Source organism: Triturus cristatus, chromosome 8 (assembly GCF_964204655.1).
Source record: "Triturus cristatus chromosome 8, aTriCri1.1, whole genome shotgun sequence".
In the NCBI taxonomy this organism is placed as follows: Eukaryota; Metazoa; Chordata; class Amphibia; order Caudata; family Salamandridae; genus Triturus; species Triturus cristatus.
Genome location: NC_140591.1, coordinates 2,779,142 through 2,795,899, shown reverse-complemented (window position 1 = coordinate 2,795,899; position 16,758 = coordinate 2,779,142). Strand labels below are relative to the sequence as shown.

At 44.7% G+C, this 16,758-nt stretch overlaps 1 protein-coding gene across 2 annotated transcripts in view; it reads left to right on the top strand.

Moving 5' to 3' along the window:
• Nucleotides 1-15,215, top strand: part of LOC146799814 (uncharacterized) — an 86,615-nt gene extending 71,400 nt beyond the window's left edge. Inside the window, exon 3 of one of the 2 annotated variants that reach the window (XR_014967588.1) lies at nt 12,109-15,215. The gene's annotated coding sequence lies outside the window, so the exon portion shown is untranslated. Of the gene's footprint in view, nt 1-2,529; nt 5,784-12,108 lie in introns of those variants that run through there. The other variant, XR_014967587.1, reaches the window with a different exon arrangement.
• The last annotated feature ends 1,543 nt before the right edge of the window (nt 15,216-16,758 follow it).

Genomic DNA, 16,758 nt, shown 5'->3' with positions numbered 1-16,758 from the left:
CTTGACGCACCTTGAAAATAATTTTCATAAAGATCTTATGAAGTTACCCCACAGCACCCCCACAATTCCTCTCTTGCTAGATGCAGGCACACGCCCAATTTCCGAGCAAGCTAGGCTACGTCCCCTTTTATTATGGGCCAGGATATGGAATGTTACTGAATTGAGTAGCTATGCAGATGCCCTCAGTGAAATTTTATCCTTACCTGGCTGGTATAAGGTAATCTGGCTCAGGGAGGTTAAGCGACTTCTTTATGAGCTGGGTTTAGGAGAGGCTTGGGTCAACAGAATAGCACCCTCAAAACAAACGCTTAAGAAGATTTATTGGCTCTGGTGGATAATGAGAGGTTGCGTAACCCTAATCATTGCAAATCTGTCGCCCAGTTTCTGCTAGTTAAGGATATCCCTTTTAGAGAACCTTACCTGGATTCAATCCTTAACCCGGGTGACAGAGCACTATACTTTAAATTCAGGGTGGGTGTTCTTCCTCTAGGATTCTTCACGTCTACTTGGAAACCTCCATTCCAAACCATCCCTTATTGCCCCTTTTGTGACTCAAGGGTGGAGTCTATAGCTCATTTGTTGTTTGAGTGCCATGCTTACTCTGCGCCCAGGTCGAGTTGGTTGAAGCCTCTATGTAGGAGACTAGGCACAAGATCACATTTGGAAGCTCTACGCATATTGCGTTCAGATGCCTGTCCCTTTTTTGCCAGTTGTATGGCTAAATTTTTGGGTTGGGCTTGGAGGATAAGAACTGCAAGGAAACAGTTGTTACAGTAATGTGTTCCTTTTATAACTTTTAAATATCAGACAGTATATGGAATTTAATAAGCTTTTACCTTGTAATAGTAATGTATTATTTGTTATTTATTGTGCGATATGTGTTGTATTGTTCTGCTTGTATGACAAAACTGTCGAAATAAAGCTATTTCACAAGAAATCTTTCAAGCCACTGTTGACCTGTTGGGGGAATAGGATCCAGCCAATGAGTGGCTAAACATAGCCTAAGGACTGTAGAGGCGATAAATAAGAAAGAGTGATTTTGGTTCGAAGAGAGAGAGCCTCCTACCCCTAGTACAATCAGTTGAGGAGTAAGATCAATTTCCATGCCTAGCATGCTTGCTAAAAAGCCACTAACGCTTAATTTCAGGGTGTCTAAAATGGGGCATGTAGCGAACATATGGACAATGTCTGCTGCTGGATACTGGCAGCGCGGGCAGGTGGAGCCTGCTACTCTACGCCATTTGGCGATCTTAGCAGGTGTAATATACAGACTAAACCACGTTTAAAAACATTGCAGTTGTAAATTCGTTGCCATAAAAGATGTCTGGGCCACATGTAGTGAATGTTCGATATCTCCGGGATCGATCTTTAACAGATTTTGCCACCGGTCTACATGTTTAGTTAGGTCGTCAGGTGCTAGGTCGATCAACATTTTATACAATCCCCCTAAAGTGCTTGAGTCTTTAAATAATTCATCCATTAGCCGTACCCTGGAAAAGCCAGAGGCACCCCCCAGTTTTTTACTTAAAAAGTCTCTTATTTGAAGATATTAAAAAAATTGTCGATTTATCTAGCCCAAACTTATCCCTTATGGTATCAAACAATAACAGATCAGGCCTGATTGTAAGATCTCCAATTATTCGTATTCCTTTATCGTACCAATGTCTCATATACCCATCATTAAAGATATGAGGCAAAAGATTATTCCTGTATAAAGGGGTGTAAGCATTAAAGCATCCAAGCCCGAGCTTCTTACGAACCGAAGTCCAGACCTTAAAAGCACAAATTAAAGTTTTGAACTTCACCTGTTTAAAATAATTAAAGTCAATGTGCCGTAAAAGGCACCTCTTAGCTTCAGTTCCCAGAATCAATTCATAAATAGAGACAGAGTAAGTAGTTTAAATGCTCTGTGAGGTCGGCAGTTAGCCCAAATAAATTTGGAGAAAAGTCGATTCATAGTAATAAACCAGGCATTACTAATGGACAAGGGTATGGCCCTTAAAAAATATAAGATCTTTGGCAAAAAAATAATTTAATAATATTGCATCTCCCCACCATCGTAAGCTTTAAGTTCTCTAGACGGGCAAATTCGGTTTTAAGTTTGGCATTTAAGGAGTTTAAGTTGTTATTCGTGATTTTAGAGACATCTGGTGTGTTCTACCCCCAGATAAACTGCTTTCTGAACCACACGTGAGTCGCTTATCTGAAGACCATTGCCTGTCAGGATCTGGGTTTTATTCTGATTCAGTCGATAGCCAGATAGCTTCCCAAAAAGATCTGCCTCTTTCTCGATCTCAATTAAAGTATTTACGGGATTTGAAGTGATTATGGCAAAATCATCGGCATAATTAATATCATTTTATTGTTATAAAATGCCACATGTGCAGAATCAATAGTTTAGTAAAGGAAAGTTAATCTGCTTTGGCCAGCTTTCGAAAATACAATTGGAAATATTATATCATGTTAGTGATTTATTTTACATGGAATTTTGCTGCATTTTAAATTATATTTATGCATGTTTTCCTTTAGCCCTGAAGAAGTCTCTTCGGAGAAGAAACGCGTTGGCTAAATGGCATAATGGATTTTGTGAATACTGGATTTTAAGGATTTAATCTATTTTTCAATAAAGAAAATAATTATGATCACAAAGAACAATCCGGACCAGATATTTTTCTTCAGGTTGATATGGACAATTTGATTTCATTTGAATTAAGAAAGATGTTGTAATTTGATGTGTGCTGATTCCATTCTCTTTCATTTGTTTTGGGGATTTTTCCCAATAGGAAGTGTAGAGGGGTGCACTTTATGGATTTCAGGCACCATCACCAAAGTATTTAGCCACTTATAGTGTTAGGTGCGGGCCTTATTGCCTCAACCCTCTCTGTGTGTTTTTACATTGGCTACATGTACAGCGTTAACCATTGCATGTCTGGATGTTACTCCTGTATGATGAGAAAATGACATGTGTTGCTTCCATCATTAAACCTGCAGGAGCCCTTTTGAAGTTTAAAAGGAAGAAAAACCATCTCAAGAATATATAAATCAATAAGAAACCAACAAATCACAACCCATCAATGATAAAAAAAATGGAAAACTAGACATGCCAATATAAAATTTATTTAGTAAAACAACAAGTGCACAAAGCTGCAGATACATTTATTTGAAAAGTAGAATGTAAGCCTAATGGTTTTTTAATTACAATTGCCGAGGATATTGGACAGTGTATCGAAAGATTGACAAAGTACTTCAAAAAACAAAGTCCATTTCTACAACGTCTAGCAATCTATTATTCCATAGTATATGATTTTGATGCCAGAGAAATTAAACATAAACGCAAGAACATTGCAAGACTGATTCCTTCTGTTCTTAGCTTTGTAAAGTACATTATTCCAGTCCCTGTTAACCACTGGGACCGCCAGAGACCGAGAGTTACAGAAAATGATGGATGTGTAAATTCATGGGCATCTCGAGAGCAAGCGATTTTACACAGAGATTCAAAATGAGGTTTATTGCAGTCCTTTGACTGCAAAAATGACCCACATGTAAAACAATAATCGTGTACAAATGGAAAAAGAAAATGAATCTGCCTCAAGTCTGAGCTGAGAATCTTCAAAGCAGCAAAAGTGGATTTGTACAAGTAGTGCACTGTATAAGAGCCCTCACTCTCTGACACCGGAGGCTAGACCGGTAAAAGAGCCACACCAAGTCTAAACAATGAGCAGACACAGGGCACCTGATCCAGTCGAAAGAACAGCCCAACTCTGACCCTGGCGTTGGTGTCAACTTGTTTAATAAGAGCCCTCAAAGCCATCAAAGATATCACTTGTGCGAGATTAATGCTTTGTTATCTGCTGATGGTCCAGAGAAAGCAGTCTTTATGAAAGAACAGTTAGGAAGGCTTGAAACTACACTGGATTAAAAAGGTTACTTTTTTCAAAAGCCTATTACATTTTGTAGCATAACAAAATAATAATAATAATCTAGAGGCAAAGGTTTGCAGTTAAGAGTTACTCCTAGAAGAAAACTGCAGTGCAGTATGCATAACACATAAGGCCTGATTTAAAGTCTCACGGAGAGCGTGCTGTGTCGCAGCTGCCACAGAGTACTCCAAACCCACTGTCCTCTCACCTGATATACAGGCAGGCGGACCTTCAGAATCTCAGCGACGATAGTGGAAAATGGGTGTCGCAGCGGTCAAGGTGGATGACACAGAGCATGGGGCTGACCGTTCGATCACGAGCGCCGGAGGCAGATCAGCTCAGCATCATGTGACTCTGGGAATAGCTCACTTAATCTCCCCGATGGCCCCAGTGCCTTGAGACCCTTAGGGGTGATTAGTTCGCTCTTTGCAAATACTAGGTTATTTAACAACAGAGTCCACTCCGGCTCCGTCGGCGAGATGGAGCCAGAGCCAATGGAATATGGGTTGTCTGAGTTTTGGCGATATGACCGCCTATCTGTTTTAGGATAGGCGGTTTGAATGGACAGTTTGTAGAGTTCAACACCACCTGCTAAAACCTGCAGTAACAGACCATGAAAACCTGTAAATGAACTGCACACCAATGGAGACATCCCTTATGGGTTGGGGTTATTTGTTTTTGAGCTTTTGGAGTTTGCTTTTGAGGAATCAAAAGCATGCTTAAAGTTTGATTAACATACGCATACCGCCTGTCAAAGAATTAACACGTTGACACTACCCACCTTGACGGCCTTTCCTGCCATTGATTAGAGATGTCTGCAAGGCCACGGACATCTCTAAATGGATTAATACTAAATTGTATTTTACTCCATCGCCCTTATGGAGTACAAACCTTACTCCGCACTATAGATTTGGGTCATAGTGCTACCTAGATCTCAACTTTGCAAATGGATATTGTGGTACGTACCTTTAATGCAGTGATTGGGATCTTGCAGGAGTGTGGAATTTAATAAAATATCTACTTGTCCATGGAGCAGGTTGCTTCATAAATCTACTTGTCCTGTGACAAAAATCACTTGTCCCTTGAGGTTCCGTGTGAGACGGGACGGCACTTCTTGAGTGGTGACGAATATGGACGAGTGTGGTATCTATGAACCGCAAATGACGAGTACAGTGGGTGTGCGAAGTTTCGCTATGCAGCCTTGTACGGTTCGTCTCATTTTTGTGTTCGTTCATTCGAACCCTCGGGTTCCATTTTAGATACAGCGTCCATTTTGTTTCTTGCCCTCAAGTAGCCAGCGAACGGGCTTTTGTCCGTTTCGTGACCCTGGGACTTTCAAGATAGTATGAAGGACACGTGTTTCTTTGAGGTGACTTTTATGACGAGGGGAATGACACGAGTAAGGCAGATGGCCCCGCTCGAGGCTCATCTTGCCGCTCCGGTCTATTGTTTCAATCACGCATACATTAGACACGAGGTCTTTGATCCCTCTCTTGAGTTTCCTTTATTGCCTCTAGCATTCTTTTCTAACCTGTTGTGCATCCTCATCCTTTCCTCGCATCCTGTTTTCCGTCCTTCCTCTTAATGTGTTTATTGCGGAGGGGATATGTTTTTACAGTTGGGAACCGGCAAGACTGTTGTAATTATGTTCCGGCCTCCTGAAACATGAATGCGACCCTTTTTGAAGTTTATTGTGGGAACTGAGTTGTAACCTTTGTTCGCCATACTGCGCTATGGCAAAAACGTGTATAAAAGGAGCGACCCACTTCTATGAATTTGAAGCAGTCTCCGAGAACCTACACGCTGTGTACTTCTTGTGACTTCTGTATCCCTGCAGTAAATAAACGCTGATCTCTGACGTCACTGGAAGTGTCCCGTGTCTCTGTGTCTTGTACGCCAGAACAGGTAACCCACGAAGGTTTCAGGTGTTGTCCCCTGGCACCGCTGGGTCTTAAGAAAACCCAGTCCTTCAGTTGGCGCCCAACGTGGGGCGACATCAACGGTACCGGTCCAAAGCCCGACGATCGTGAGGAACTTCGTGTGAAATCTCCGAGGGAAGGTGCACCCCGCTTCATCGATCCAGTTGTCGAAATAAGTGGCCCGACGTCCTTTCCGCGAAGATCCCCGCCTCCTGACGGCTGCGACGGACCGATGCCCTGACTGTCGACCTGTTTGGTGCCTGGCGTAGTCCTTTGTACGGCGAGACGATAGACGGGCCTTCCTGGTGACGCCACTGCTCTCTCTCAGTTAAGTATTTGTGGGTCGCTCCCAGTGTTGCTTTGTTGGTTGCATGGTTCCATTGCATTTGTGGTTCTTAGTTGTTGGTTCTTAGTTGTTGGGCTTTATTTGACGATTGCAATTGCCAAAAACCGAGGGTCTTGCATTTTTGCGAGGACATCGTAATTCGATAGCCCTTGAAGTTTGTATACTCGGTTAGTGTGCACGATGCCTGGCCGTAGTACTTTGTTTGGGTTTCTCAAATGTTGCAGCATGGATTCCCGGCTGGAGGATTCCTGCCCGATACCTCCGGTTGGAACTCCGCTTTATGAGCTCTATAGTCGCCATGGCGTGGGTCCTATCGTATATAATGAATATTGGGTTCGCTATACTAAAAAGGATGGTGTCCTTAGTTGGCCACCTCATCGCAGTTTTGAGACTGCCATTTTAGATAACTTGGAAGCGAAATTGTTTAAAAAGAAAGCTAGGCCGGCCATGTTTGATTCCTTCCGGTTATGGCGGAAAGAGGCCAAGCAGAAAGAAATCAAACAGAACAAGAAAAATAAACGAGAAGGTGTCATTACGGTGATGCGCAATGCAGAACGGTATCAGTTAGACAGAAATGAGAAGGAGCAAGAAGTTAGTGCTCGGCTTCACCATATGTCGGTGGACAAATGTTACCCGACGCTACCTTCTACGATCGATAAGACAGGAGAAGAATCGGTGGAAGATTCGCTTTTGTCTTATCTGATGAAATCGCCACCTCCTTATGCTCCTGATGTTATGGGTCTTGTTAATCCCCCTCTTCCTCAACCTGCTGTTTTGGCGGCTGCTGGTCAGCCCGCCGTTCCTCCTGTACTCCCGAATCCCCTTGGGCCACAGATCGTACATCCCCTTGGTCCGGCTTCTCTCCCTATTGCGCCTTTCCCAGTCCCTCCTCAGTCTGTTGTTCCCGCTACTCCTGCTGTTGCATCTACCTCGACTGTTTCTGCCCCTATGGCTGCTACACCTTCGTCTTCTTCCTCCTCCCCTTCTGTTCGTAGCCGTCTCTTGACTGCTGTTGCTTCTCTTTATTCTCCGTTCTTTGGGCCGATACTTGGCTCGACCCTTTCGGATGTTGCTCAAAGACGTAGTCAGCTTCCTGATGATAGGGAACGTGAATCATTGGTAAAAACGGCGCGCAGATGGATTCGCAACCCCGTTAGATACACCCCACGTGTAGTGTTCGAAACATTTTCTCAGTTCAAAAAGCCCACGCAACGATTTGTGTTCGAAGAATTGTGTAAGTCATTAAAAGAGGAGTGGGATGATGATATGGCTGATGATATGCCACCTGAGGTTTCTGAGCTACAGCTCCGGTTTGCCACGGGTGTCATTGTAGGCGATAAAGTCCGAGAGGCTTTAGAACGTTTGTTGTCCTTTCGATGTACAGTGCAACCACGCACACTGTTTAAGGACGCGACCACGGAATGGATGGCACAACCTGGTCAGTATCCAATGCGAGAAGTTCCCCCAGTATGGATGCCAGGCGATGCTGCTGCTGTCCCTCCTGTCCAACCGCACTTCCAGAGAGTGTGGATACACCTCCCTTGGAAGCGGTCGGAAGTTTTGCAAGTGAAGCAATCACTACCCGATCCTCGTAAGAACCCTGCGGGTTATTATAAGGAGCTGTCCCAATTGGTGGATGCTACAGTTATGAACCTAGCCGATATTGATATGTTGTTCGGTAATGTGGTGCCTCAGCCGGTTTGGGCGAAAATCCGTCATGAGAATCATGTAGCCGAGTTAGGCGGTGACTGGGCTGCCCTTACAGCGGCAGATGCCCGGCAGGTTGGTGGGGCTAAACCTGAACAGGTTATTGCGGCTTTGCCCCAGAGGATTATTACCCTCATGAAGACGCTTATGCCAGCGATGCGCGTCAATTGGGACAAACTATCAGCATGCAGGCAAAAGAAGGATGAAAGTGTGTCCGACTTCTTTACTAGGTTCGAAGAGGCGTTCCTTGATCATAGTGGTCAGGATATGGGTTCTGAGGGTGGTCAACGGTTGTTCGTTGACAAATTTGTATCGAATTTGTTGCCCGACTTGAGCAACAAGTTGAAGAATTCTGAGAGTGCGTGGGCTGTTTCTACCACTGCCCAAATATTGGCTACGGCCCAATATTATGAGAATAGAGAAAAAGAGGAAAGTGAGCGTGCAGAAAAGAAAATTAAGGATCTCAAAACTAAGGTCTTGTTGCAGCAAGCTTATCCTCCGCGTTCGAATTTTAGTGATGCGCAGCAGCCCAACAGATCGCAACCACAGTTTTCTAAACCACAGCAGCGCAATGCTTCGCCTGCGCCCCGCACTGTGCTGAGATATAATCAGTGCGCATATTGTCGTGGGGAAGGTCATTTTAAGTTCGATTGTCCGGTTTTACGTGATAGGGCTAATGGTGTGTCGGCTCGGGGAGGACGTGGTGGTCCTCAACAGACTTCTCGTGGTAGAGGTCGCGGAGTTACCCAGAACCAGACCGAACGCTTTGCGACGTTTTCGGATTCGCAGAATTGTTTCGATCGACGCGAATCATCGTCTGATCGGTCTGCACAGTATCATGTGGACGATCATTATGTTGAGTGTGATGTTGATGCGGATGGTATCTACTAGGACAGCCGTAGACAAAGGAAGGGAGAAGTATCAGTTCCGGTTGATCAGAGAGGGCCCTATGTTGCAGTAGCCACTTTGGGCGTTGTTGAGCCTTTTCTGTTGGACACTGGTGCAGCGAAAAGTTCCATCATGCATTCTAAACTCCCTGGCGCGCCTTTGTCTGGCTTAACGAATGTTTCCGTTGGATTTTCTGGCGCCCCTGTTAGCAATCCGGTCTCCAGCCCTTTGCCCCTTACAATTGGGTCTCATGAGCTGGAAGCTCCTTTGATTTTGACTACTGGTTGTGGTGAGAATCTTTTGGGCTTAGATCTGTTGAAGAGGCTACATGCGACTGTACTGTTCTCCTACGGGTGTGGAGCTTACGTTGGGTAAGAGCGTGATTTCCCCTATGTATTTGTCGATCGACAGACTCCCCCCGGAATTGAGGTCTCTTCCAGATTCCTTGTGGGCAACAGGTCCCAATGATGTGGGCCTGTTGGATATACCACCTTATGTTGTCCAACTAAAAGTGGGTGCGCGTTTGCCACGTATACCTCAGTATCGTATCTCCCTTGATGGCGAACGGGCACTGTTAGCGATCATTTACGATCTGATCGGCAACGATGTTATTGAGGAGACACGAGGTAATGTGTGCAATAGTCCCGTGTTGCCTATTCTGAAACGAACGGATCCCTCCAAGCCTCCCGTGTATCGTTTAGTTATCGATTTGCGAGAGGTAAACAAAGTTGTTGTTCCACAGTTTCCTGTGGTACCAGACATTACAGCTTTACTGACTCTGATTCCAGCCACTGCATCATGGTTCTCGGTCATCGATCTGAAAAATGCGTTCTTCAGTATTCCGATTGCTGTAGAAAGCAGAGATTTGTTTGGTTTCTCATTAGGTGGGCGTAGTTTCAGATTCAAACGCGCTCCACAGGGCTACTGTGAGAGTCCATCAATCTACAGCCAAGCTCTTAAAAGTCAACTTGATGCGTTTGTGTTACCGGCTGGTGCAGCCTTGATTCAGTACGTTGATGATCTGTTAATTGCTGCTGACACTGAACAGCTCTGTAAAGTCGCTACAGTGTCTTTGTTACAGCACCTTTGCGACTTGCATCATAAAGTGTCACCTTCTAAATTACAATATTGTTGTCAAGAAGTAACCTACCTCGGTCACTTATTGTCAAAGGCGGGAAGAAGGTTGACCCCTGAAAGAATTGCAGCAATTGCTCGAATGACTGTGCCGACAACTCAGAGAGATGTGCGTGCCTTTTTAGGTATCACGTCGTACTGCAGACAGTGGATCCCGAATTTTTCACTGTTAGCGAAACCATTGGTAGCTCTCACGTGCAAGGACGTTTCGACTCCTTTGCCTTGGACGGAGGAATGTCAGAAAAGTTTTTCTGAACTACGTGATGCACTGTGTTCGGCTCCTGTGTTAGGTACTCCTGATTACAGTAAGCCTTTCACATTATACGTCCATGAGAGGGATGGTTGTGCGTTGAGTGTCCTAACGCAACAATTTGGTGATAAGCAGCGTCCGTGTGCATATTTTTCCTCGACCTTAGACCCGGTAGCTAGAGCGTTGCCAAGTTGCTTGAGGGCGACGGCGGCAGCTGCGGCGTCTATTCGGCAGTCCGCAGGTTTGGTCATGGACAATATGCTCATAGTAATGGTTCCGCATGCAGTCGATACGCTCTTGAATCGGACAAAGACTCAACATCTAACGAGTGCACGGTTGTCTGGGTATGAGCTTACCCTTTTGGCAAGTCACATTCAGATTAAGCGCTGTAATGTACTGAATCCGGCGACATTGTTGCCGATTAATATAGAAGCAGATAATGTGCTGCCCCATGATTGTTATTTACGAACTGAGGAAGAAACAAAAGGTCGTGTGGACCTGAAAAACACTCCCTTGTCGGATCCCGATGGTACTTTGTATGTGGATGGCTCTTGTTTCAAGTTGCCGAATGGCGATGTGACGACTGCGTATGCTGTGGTGACATCGAGCACGGTTGTGGAAACTGCGAGATTGAACCAGAATTCAGCACAAGCGGCAGAATTAATTGCATTAACGAGAGCGTGTGTTCTGTCGAAAGGAAAGCGTGTGAATGTGTTTACCGACAGTCAGTACGCGTTTGGTGTTGCGCACAACTTTGGAAGATTGTGGAGAGAGAGAGGATTTATGACATCGCATGGTACGAAGATTCAACACGGGCAACTAGTGAATGATCTTTTGGATGCACTTACATTGCCTAAACAAGTGGCGATCGTCAAATGTAGTGCGCACCGGAAAGTGACGGATGATGTTGGTCGTGGTAATGCATTTGCGGATGAGATTGCTAAAGAAACGGCTAAGAATCTTGCGACTCGAACGTATGTTACGAGTTCAGTGAGATGGCCGGAAGAGACTGGTATGTGTGAAAATACTGTCGAGTGTGTGAAAGAAATTCAGAATGGAGCTACTGAAGCTGAAAAGACCAAGTGGAAAGAAAGTACAGGGAAATTGGATATGCATGGATGTTGGGTTGATCTGACGGAATGTCAGAGATGGATGCTTCCAGATGCATACGTGTTAGCTGTTGTGACAATGGCTCATGGGTTGTCACATATCAGTGCGAAAGGAATATGCAAGTTCTTGTCCCCTGTGTGGAGGAATGATGGTATTGCTAAGTGTGCCGAACGAGTGGTTAAGAATTGTATGGTGTGTTTGATGCACAATCCTGGAAAAGGCACCCCCACTCCACCTGGTCATTTCGCTCCTCCTACCTGTCCCTTTGAGGTTATCCAGTTAGACTTCATCCATATGGAGAGATGCAATAACCTGAAGTATGTTTTGGTTGTGGTTTGCGCGTTCTCCAGATGGATCGAGGCCTATCCTCGTAAGGATAATACTGCCATGTCCACAGCGAAAATCTTGCTGAAGGAATACTTCCCTAGGTATGGAATGCCGCGGATTGTGTGGTCGGATAATGGAAGTGAGTTTGTGGGAAGTGTAATGCAGAGTGTGTGTAAGGGCCTTGGAATAAAGCAGAAATTCCACAGTGCCAACCATCCTCAGGCAGCGGGTTTGGTTGAAGGGTACAATGGTACCCTGAAGCTGAAACTCGCTAAGATCCAGGCTTCGACTGGTCTGTCATGGCCTGATGCCTTGCCTCTGGCTCTCCTATCGACCAGAGCGACGGTACACTCTCGAGTAGGGCTCAGCCCATATGAGATTGTGTTCGGTCGCCCTGCAAATATTTGGGGAGTCCCGAGACCTAGGGCTTTTGATAGTCTTGAATATCCAATGTTGATCGATTATTTGTATGATTTGACCACTAAACTACGATTAATTCATCAACAGGTCTTTGAAGCTCTACCGGCGCAGACAGAGGGTCCTGGACATCAGCTCCGGCCAGGTGACTGGGTAGTCACCCGAAATTTCGGTCGGAAGCGTAATTTGGAGCCAAGATTTGTTGGACCCCACTTAGTCTTGTTGACGACGAGGACAGCGGTTCGACTGGAGGGCCGGAAGAATTGGGTCCACGCCAGTCATACAAAGAAGGTACCGATCCCCTTACCAACTGACGGTTGGGTGAGAACTGGGATTTCGGCCGAAGAGACTGAGACTCCCTCGCGTTTCGTGCCATTCAGCGACGCTCAACTTGTGGAGGATTCGTCATTGCCCTATCCACAAGTGGAGTCATCAGTAGCAGAAAACCCAAGGTCCGACTCGTCATCTGCTTCATTGAACACTGCTGCGCCATCTGAACAATTGTTCGTAGAACAAACTCGACCTGGAAGAAGTCGATACTTTCTTCGTTCAAGGACTTCAAGGACTAATAAAAATTGATAGTATAGTGGTTTTGACGTTACGAATGTTATGAACAATTACATCCTTTCTTTTTAAGTTTTTCGTGCTTTCCACTGCTAAGAGACTTGTAATAAATTTGAACCTCTCCATCCGGGTTACCGTAGGGCCGTGCGGGTACTTCTTTCTGTTTAGCAGGTTTCTGACGCTAGGTTGGTTACTTTTGTCGATTCCTGGGAACTCCTGGGGATTGATAATCGCTGCTCAGAACAAAGTGCGTCAAGAACGTCACGGACGGTTTGTAGAGGATGGCATTCTTTAAGCTGGTGGAAGAAGAAAGGGTGTTGGCACAGAGATCAGAGTTAAGGAGGGTCGTGCGAACAAAATGTTTTCTGTTTCAGGTGTTTTTGTTATTCCTAACTGTATCTATGTTATTGGTGGGCGGAGTGTATTTTGGGGTATCGAAATTCTTGCTTTCTGTTTCGCCTACCCCTTCTCCTAATCTAAGTTCCCGCACTACTGTTTCCCCACATTCTTTTCATCCTTTGCCTCAACACGAACAGGTTAGACGTGCGGAATTCAGGAATAATTCTTTTGTCCAACTCCTACATCAGCATCAGTTAGTGGTGAATACTACAAATTGTTGGGTATGTGGTTTAATGCCACACACCATGGATAGGGGTATTCCGTACTTGGTCCTTCCATACAGTTCCCAGGGTTCAGCTCGAGCATTCCAAACCATGTTTCGCAGTGCACTAGACTCTTACCCCAGTCGAGAGCCACGATCTGTCAAGTCCGGTCCTGGTCCGTACCACAAGCCTCTGGCGATAGCCATAGCAGATCTGGACAGAGATGTTTTCGATGCATCACTCATTCCAGACGAAGAAGTACAGGCTTATAAGGATCTGAGTGAGGCTGAGTATGATACGTCAGTGGGGGATAGACAGTTGAAGAGCTCGTCCCCTATATGGATTGTACCGCACCTTGGTAATTTCTGTTTGCAAGGTTTGGGTCGAAATCCGAGAGCACAACTTGGGAACAGTGCTTGCACTGAAACGTATGTTCTACCGATGCTCTCTTCCCCTGTTTTTCTGACCGCCAAGGGCACCTATTTTGTGTGTTATGAGCGCGCATATACATGGTTACCCCGCGACTTCTCGGGTACCTGTTATATTGCGAATCTCTTACCTCCGACCTTCACAGTTGCTTCTGACTATCACAAAACCAGAGTCGTGAGAGGCGTAATTAGCAAAGAGGATACTGCTGGTCAAGAAGCAGGAGACTTCTTTAAGGGTTTCCTGCCGTTTTGGGGACCTATGGTTAATAGTAGGAACCTAAGACAGTTGACCCGTGTGGTGGAATCGACCGCTAATATTACTGCAAACGCCCTTGGTAATCTAACAGCGGAACTACAGGCGGATAGACTCATGACGTTGCAGAACCGTATGGTTCTAGACGTTGTTCTAGCAGATCGAGGGGGTGTGTGTAAAATTATCCATTCGAGTTGTTGCATTTTCATCCCTGACAATGCTCCGACTGTATATCAAGCCATCTCGCAGTTGCATAAGATTTCCGAGTCCATACACGTGGACGAAGGTAATTGGACGCTTCTAGGATGGTTTTGGGGCCTGATGTCAACTTGGGGTTGGAGTATTCTGATGATTGTAGGGGCTGTTGTAGCGTTTCTGTTCACGTGTTGTCTTTGTGTTCAGTGTGGTCCTGCCTTATGTGGCCAATGTGCTGCGACGTGTATAAGGCGGCCATCTGTTACCAAGGAGACATTGATGGATAGAATGATGTTTCAGCAGCATCTGAACGATCTGATGAATATCGATATAGATTCTGATCTAGACTAGTGCTTGCCTACATGAGGGCAAAAGGAGCGTCTGAGGTTCCGTGTGAGACGGGACGGCACTTCTTGAGTGGTGACGAATATGGACGAGTGTGGTATCTATGAACCGCAAATGACGAGTACAGTGGGTGTGCGAAGTTTCGCTATGCAGCCTTGTACGGTTCGTCTCATTTTTGTGTTCGTTCATTCGAACCCTCGGGTTCCATTTTAGATACAGCGTCCATTTTGTTTCTTGCCCTCAAGTAGCCAGCGAACGGGCTTTTGTCCGTTTCGTGACCCTGGGACTTTCAAGATAGTATGAAGGACACGTGTTTCTTTGAGGTGACTTTTATGACGAGGGGAATGACACGAGTAAGGCAGATGGCCCCGCTCGAGGCTCATCTTGCCGCTCCGGTCTATTGTTTCAATCACGCATACATTAGACACGAGGTCTTTGATCCCTCTCTTGAGTTTCCTTTATTGCCTCTAGCATTCTTTTCTAACCTGTTGTGCATCCTCATCCTTTCCTCGCATCCTGTTTTCCGTCCTTCCTCTTAATGTGTTTATTGCGGAGGGGATATGTTTTTACAGTTGGGAACCGGCAAGACTGTTGTAATTATGTTCCGGCCTCCTGAAACATGAATGCGACCCTTTTTGAAGTTTATTGTGGGAACTGAGTTGTAACCTTTGTTCGCCATACTGCGCTATGGCAAAAACGTGTATAAAAGGAGCGACCCACTTCTATGAATTTGAAGCAGTCTCCGAGAACCTACACGCTGTGTACTTCTTGTGACTTCTGTATCCCTGCAGTAAATAAACGCTGATCTCTGACGTCACTGGAAGTGTCCCGTGTCTCTGTGTCTTGTACGCCAGAACAGGTAACCCACGAAGGTTTCAGGTGTTGTCCCCTGGCACCGCTGGGTCTTAAGAAAACCCAGTCCTTCATGGTGCCATGTAGTACGGTGACAAATTATGGCAGCATTCTCATTATATAAGAGCTTTGATACAGCCTCTCTGATTATGTCAGGGCTCATACCATAGTAGTGTTTGATTACTTGCAATACCCTTATGTTGCCGCGTTTCCGCAGATCTACATACTGGGGCTGAAGGTAGTGGTAAGCAATAGTTCCAGGGTTAGATGCCCTTTTGAGTCTGTGCAAACTTACTAACTTGCATGTATTAAAGGTTTTCAACAACTCTTCTCTAATCTGTTCCGATACTGAGAAATGTTGGCAATTTACTCCTGACAATGGCAGACGTAAACCTTCTTCCAGAGTTGGGAAAAAAGTGGTTGGAGGGAAAGTGAATTTGAAAACACTCCGATATTTGCAGAGCAAATCTACACATGCAAATTGGCTTATGCTAAAATGCGGTTCACAAATATTTTCTAAGACTACTATTTCTAGCCCTACTTCTGTAAATACTTGAGAATTCACGAAAAGCGGTATAGCTGCACTTAATGCAATGACATACACCATGGGTGCACTTTTGAGACTTTCTTTAATAAATGGGCACCTAATTTGGTCTTACCGTGACCTTTTCAGTTTATTAAAATTCTCTCTTTCTCTCTCTCTCTCTCTCTCACAGCATTCTGCTGTTTAACAAGGAGCATATCGGCACACAAAGTAGTTTTGTTCAGTGCCAGTAAGTGCTGTGGCAGTGTGTGCTTTTTGAGACCAAAAATAACTTTTGCTTTTGCCGATGTTTGTTATAATGGTGAGGGCCTGGCAGCTCCCACACCAGTAAGGTTTCGCAAAAATCAAGCCGAAACAAGTCACTCATTGGCAAAACTAAAAAGCTGACCACCAATTTCAGACCTTCTGGCTTTGCCAATGCTTGTTTATTTTTGTTTCCCATAGTCTTATTGAAACTGGTTACACTGATTTTCCATTATGAATATTTTTAGGAAATACTAGCATGCATCAACACGTTACTAAATGATGTTGCGAAGAAATGGTACCTAATATTTTAAAGTGGTTTAGTGAAATGTTTTTTTTTCCTGCTTTCATTTTTTCATTAACATTTTATTTCGAAAGCAAAGAATCCTCAATCTTGCTTTCAAGCTGTCTGCAAATATTTGCATCAAATCAGAGAGCATTCTGGGAGTATTATACATAGGCTCGTATTGCTAAACTTTGAAAACGTGTACGCACATTTTTAGAATGGAACCACTGTCAATAGTGCAGTCAGAGTTTACATCATTTACTTAGAGCACTCACCCTAATAATAAAGGTTTTCAATTAATGATCCATAAATACAAGTTTGAACAGCATTAACATATGGACAAAAATATTACCTTAACTGCCGACAGTACACTTCCCTGATCCATAGTGTGGTACTGCAAACTGGCAGCCAAAGAGTTTGTGCTGCGG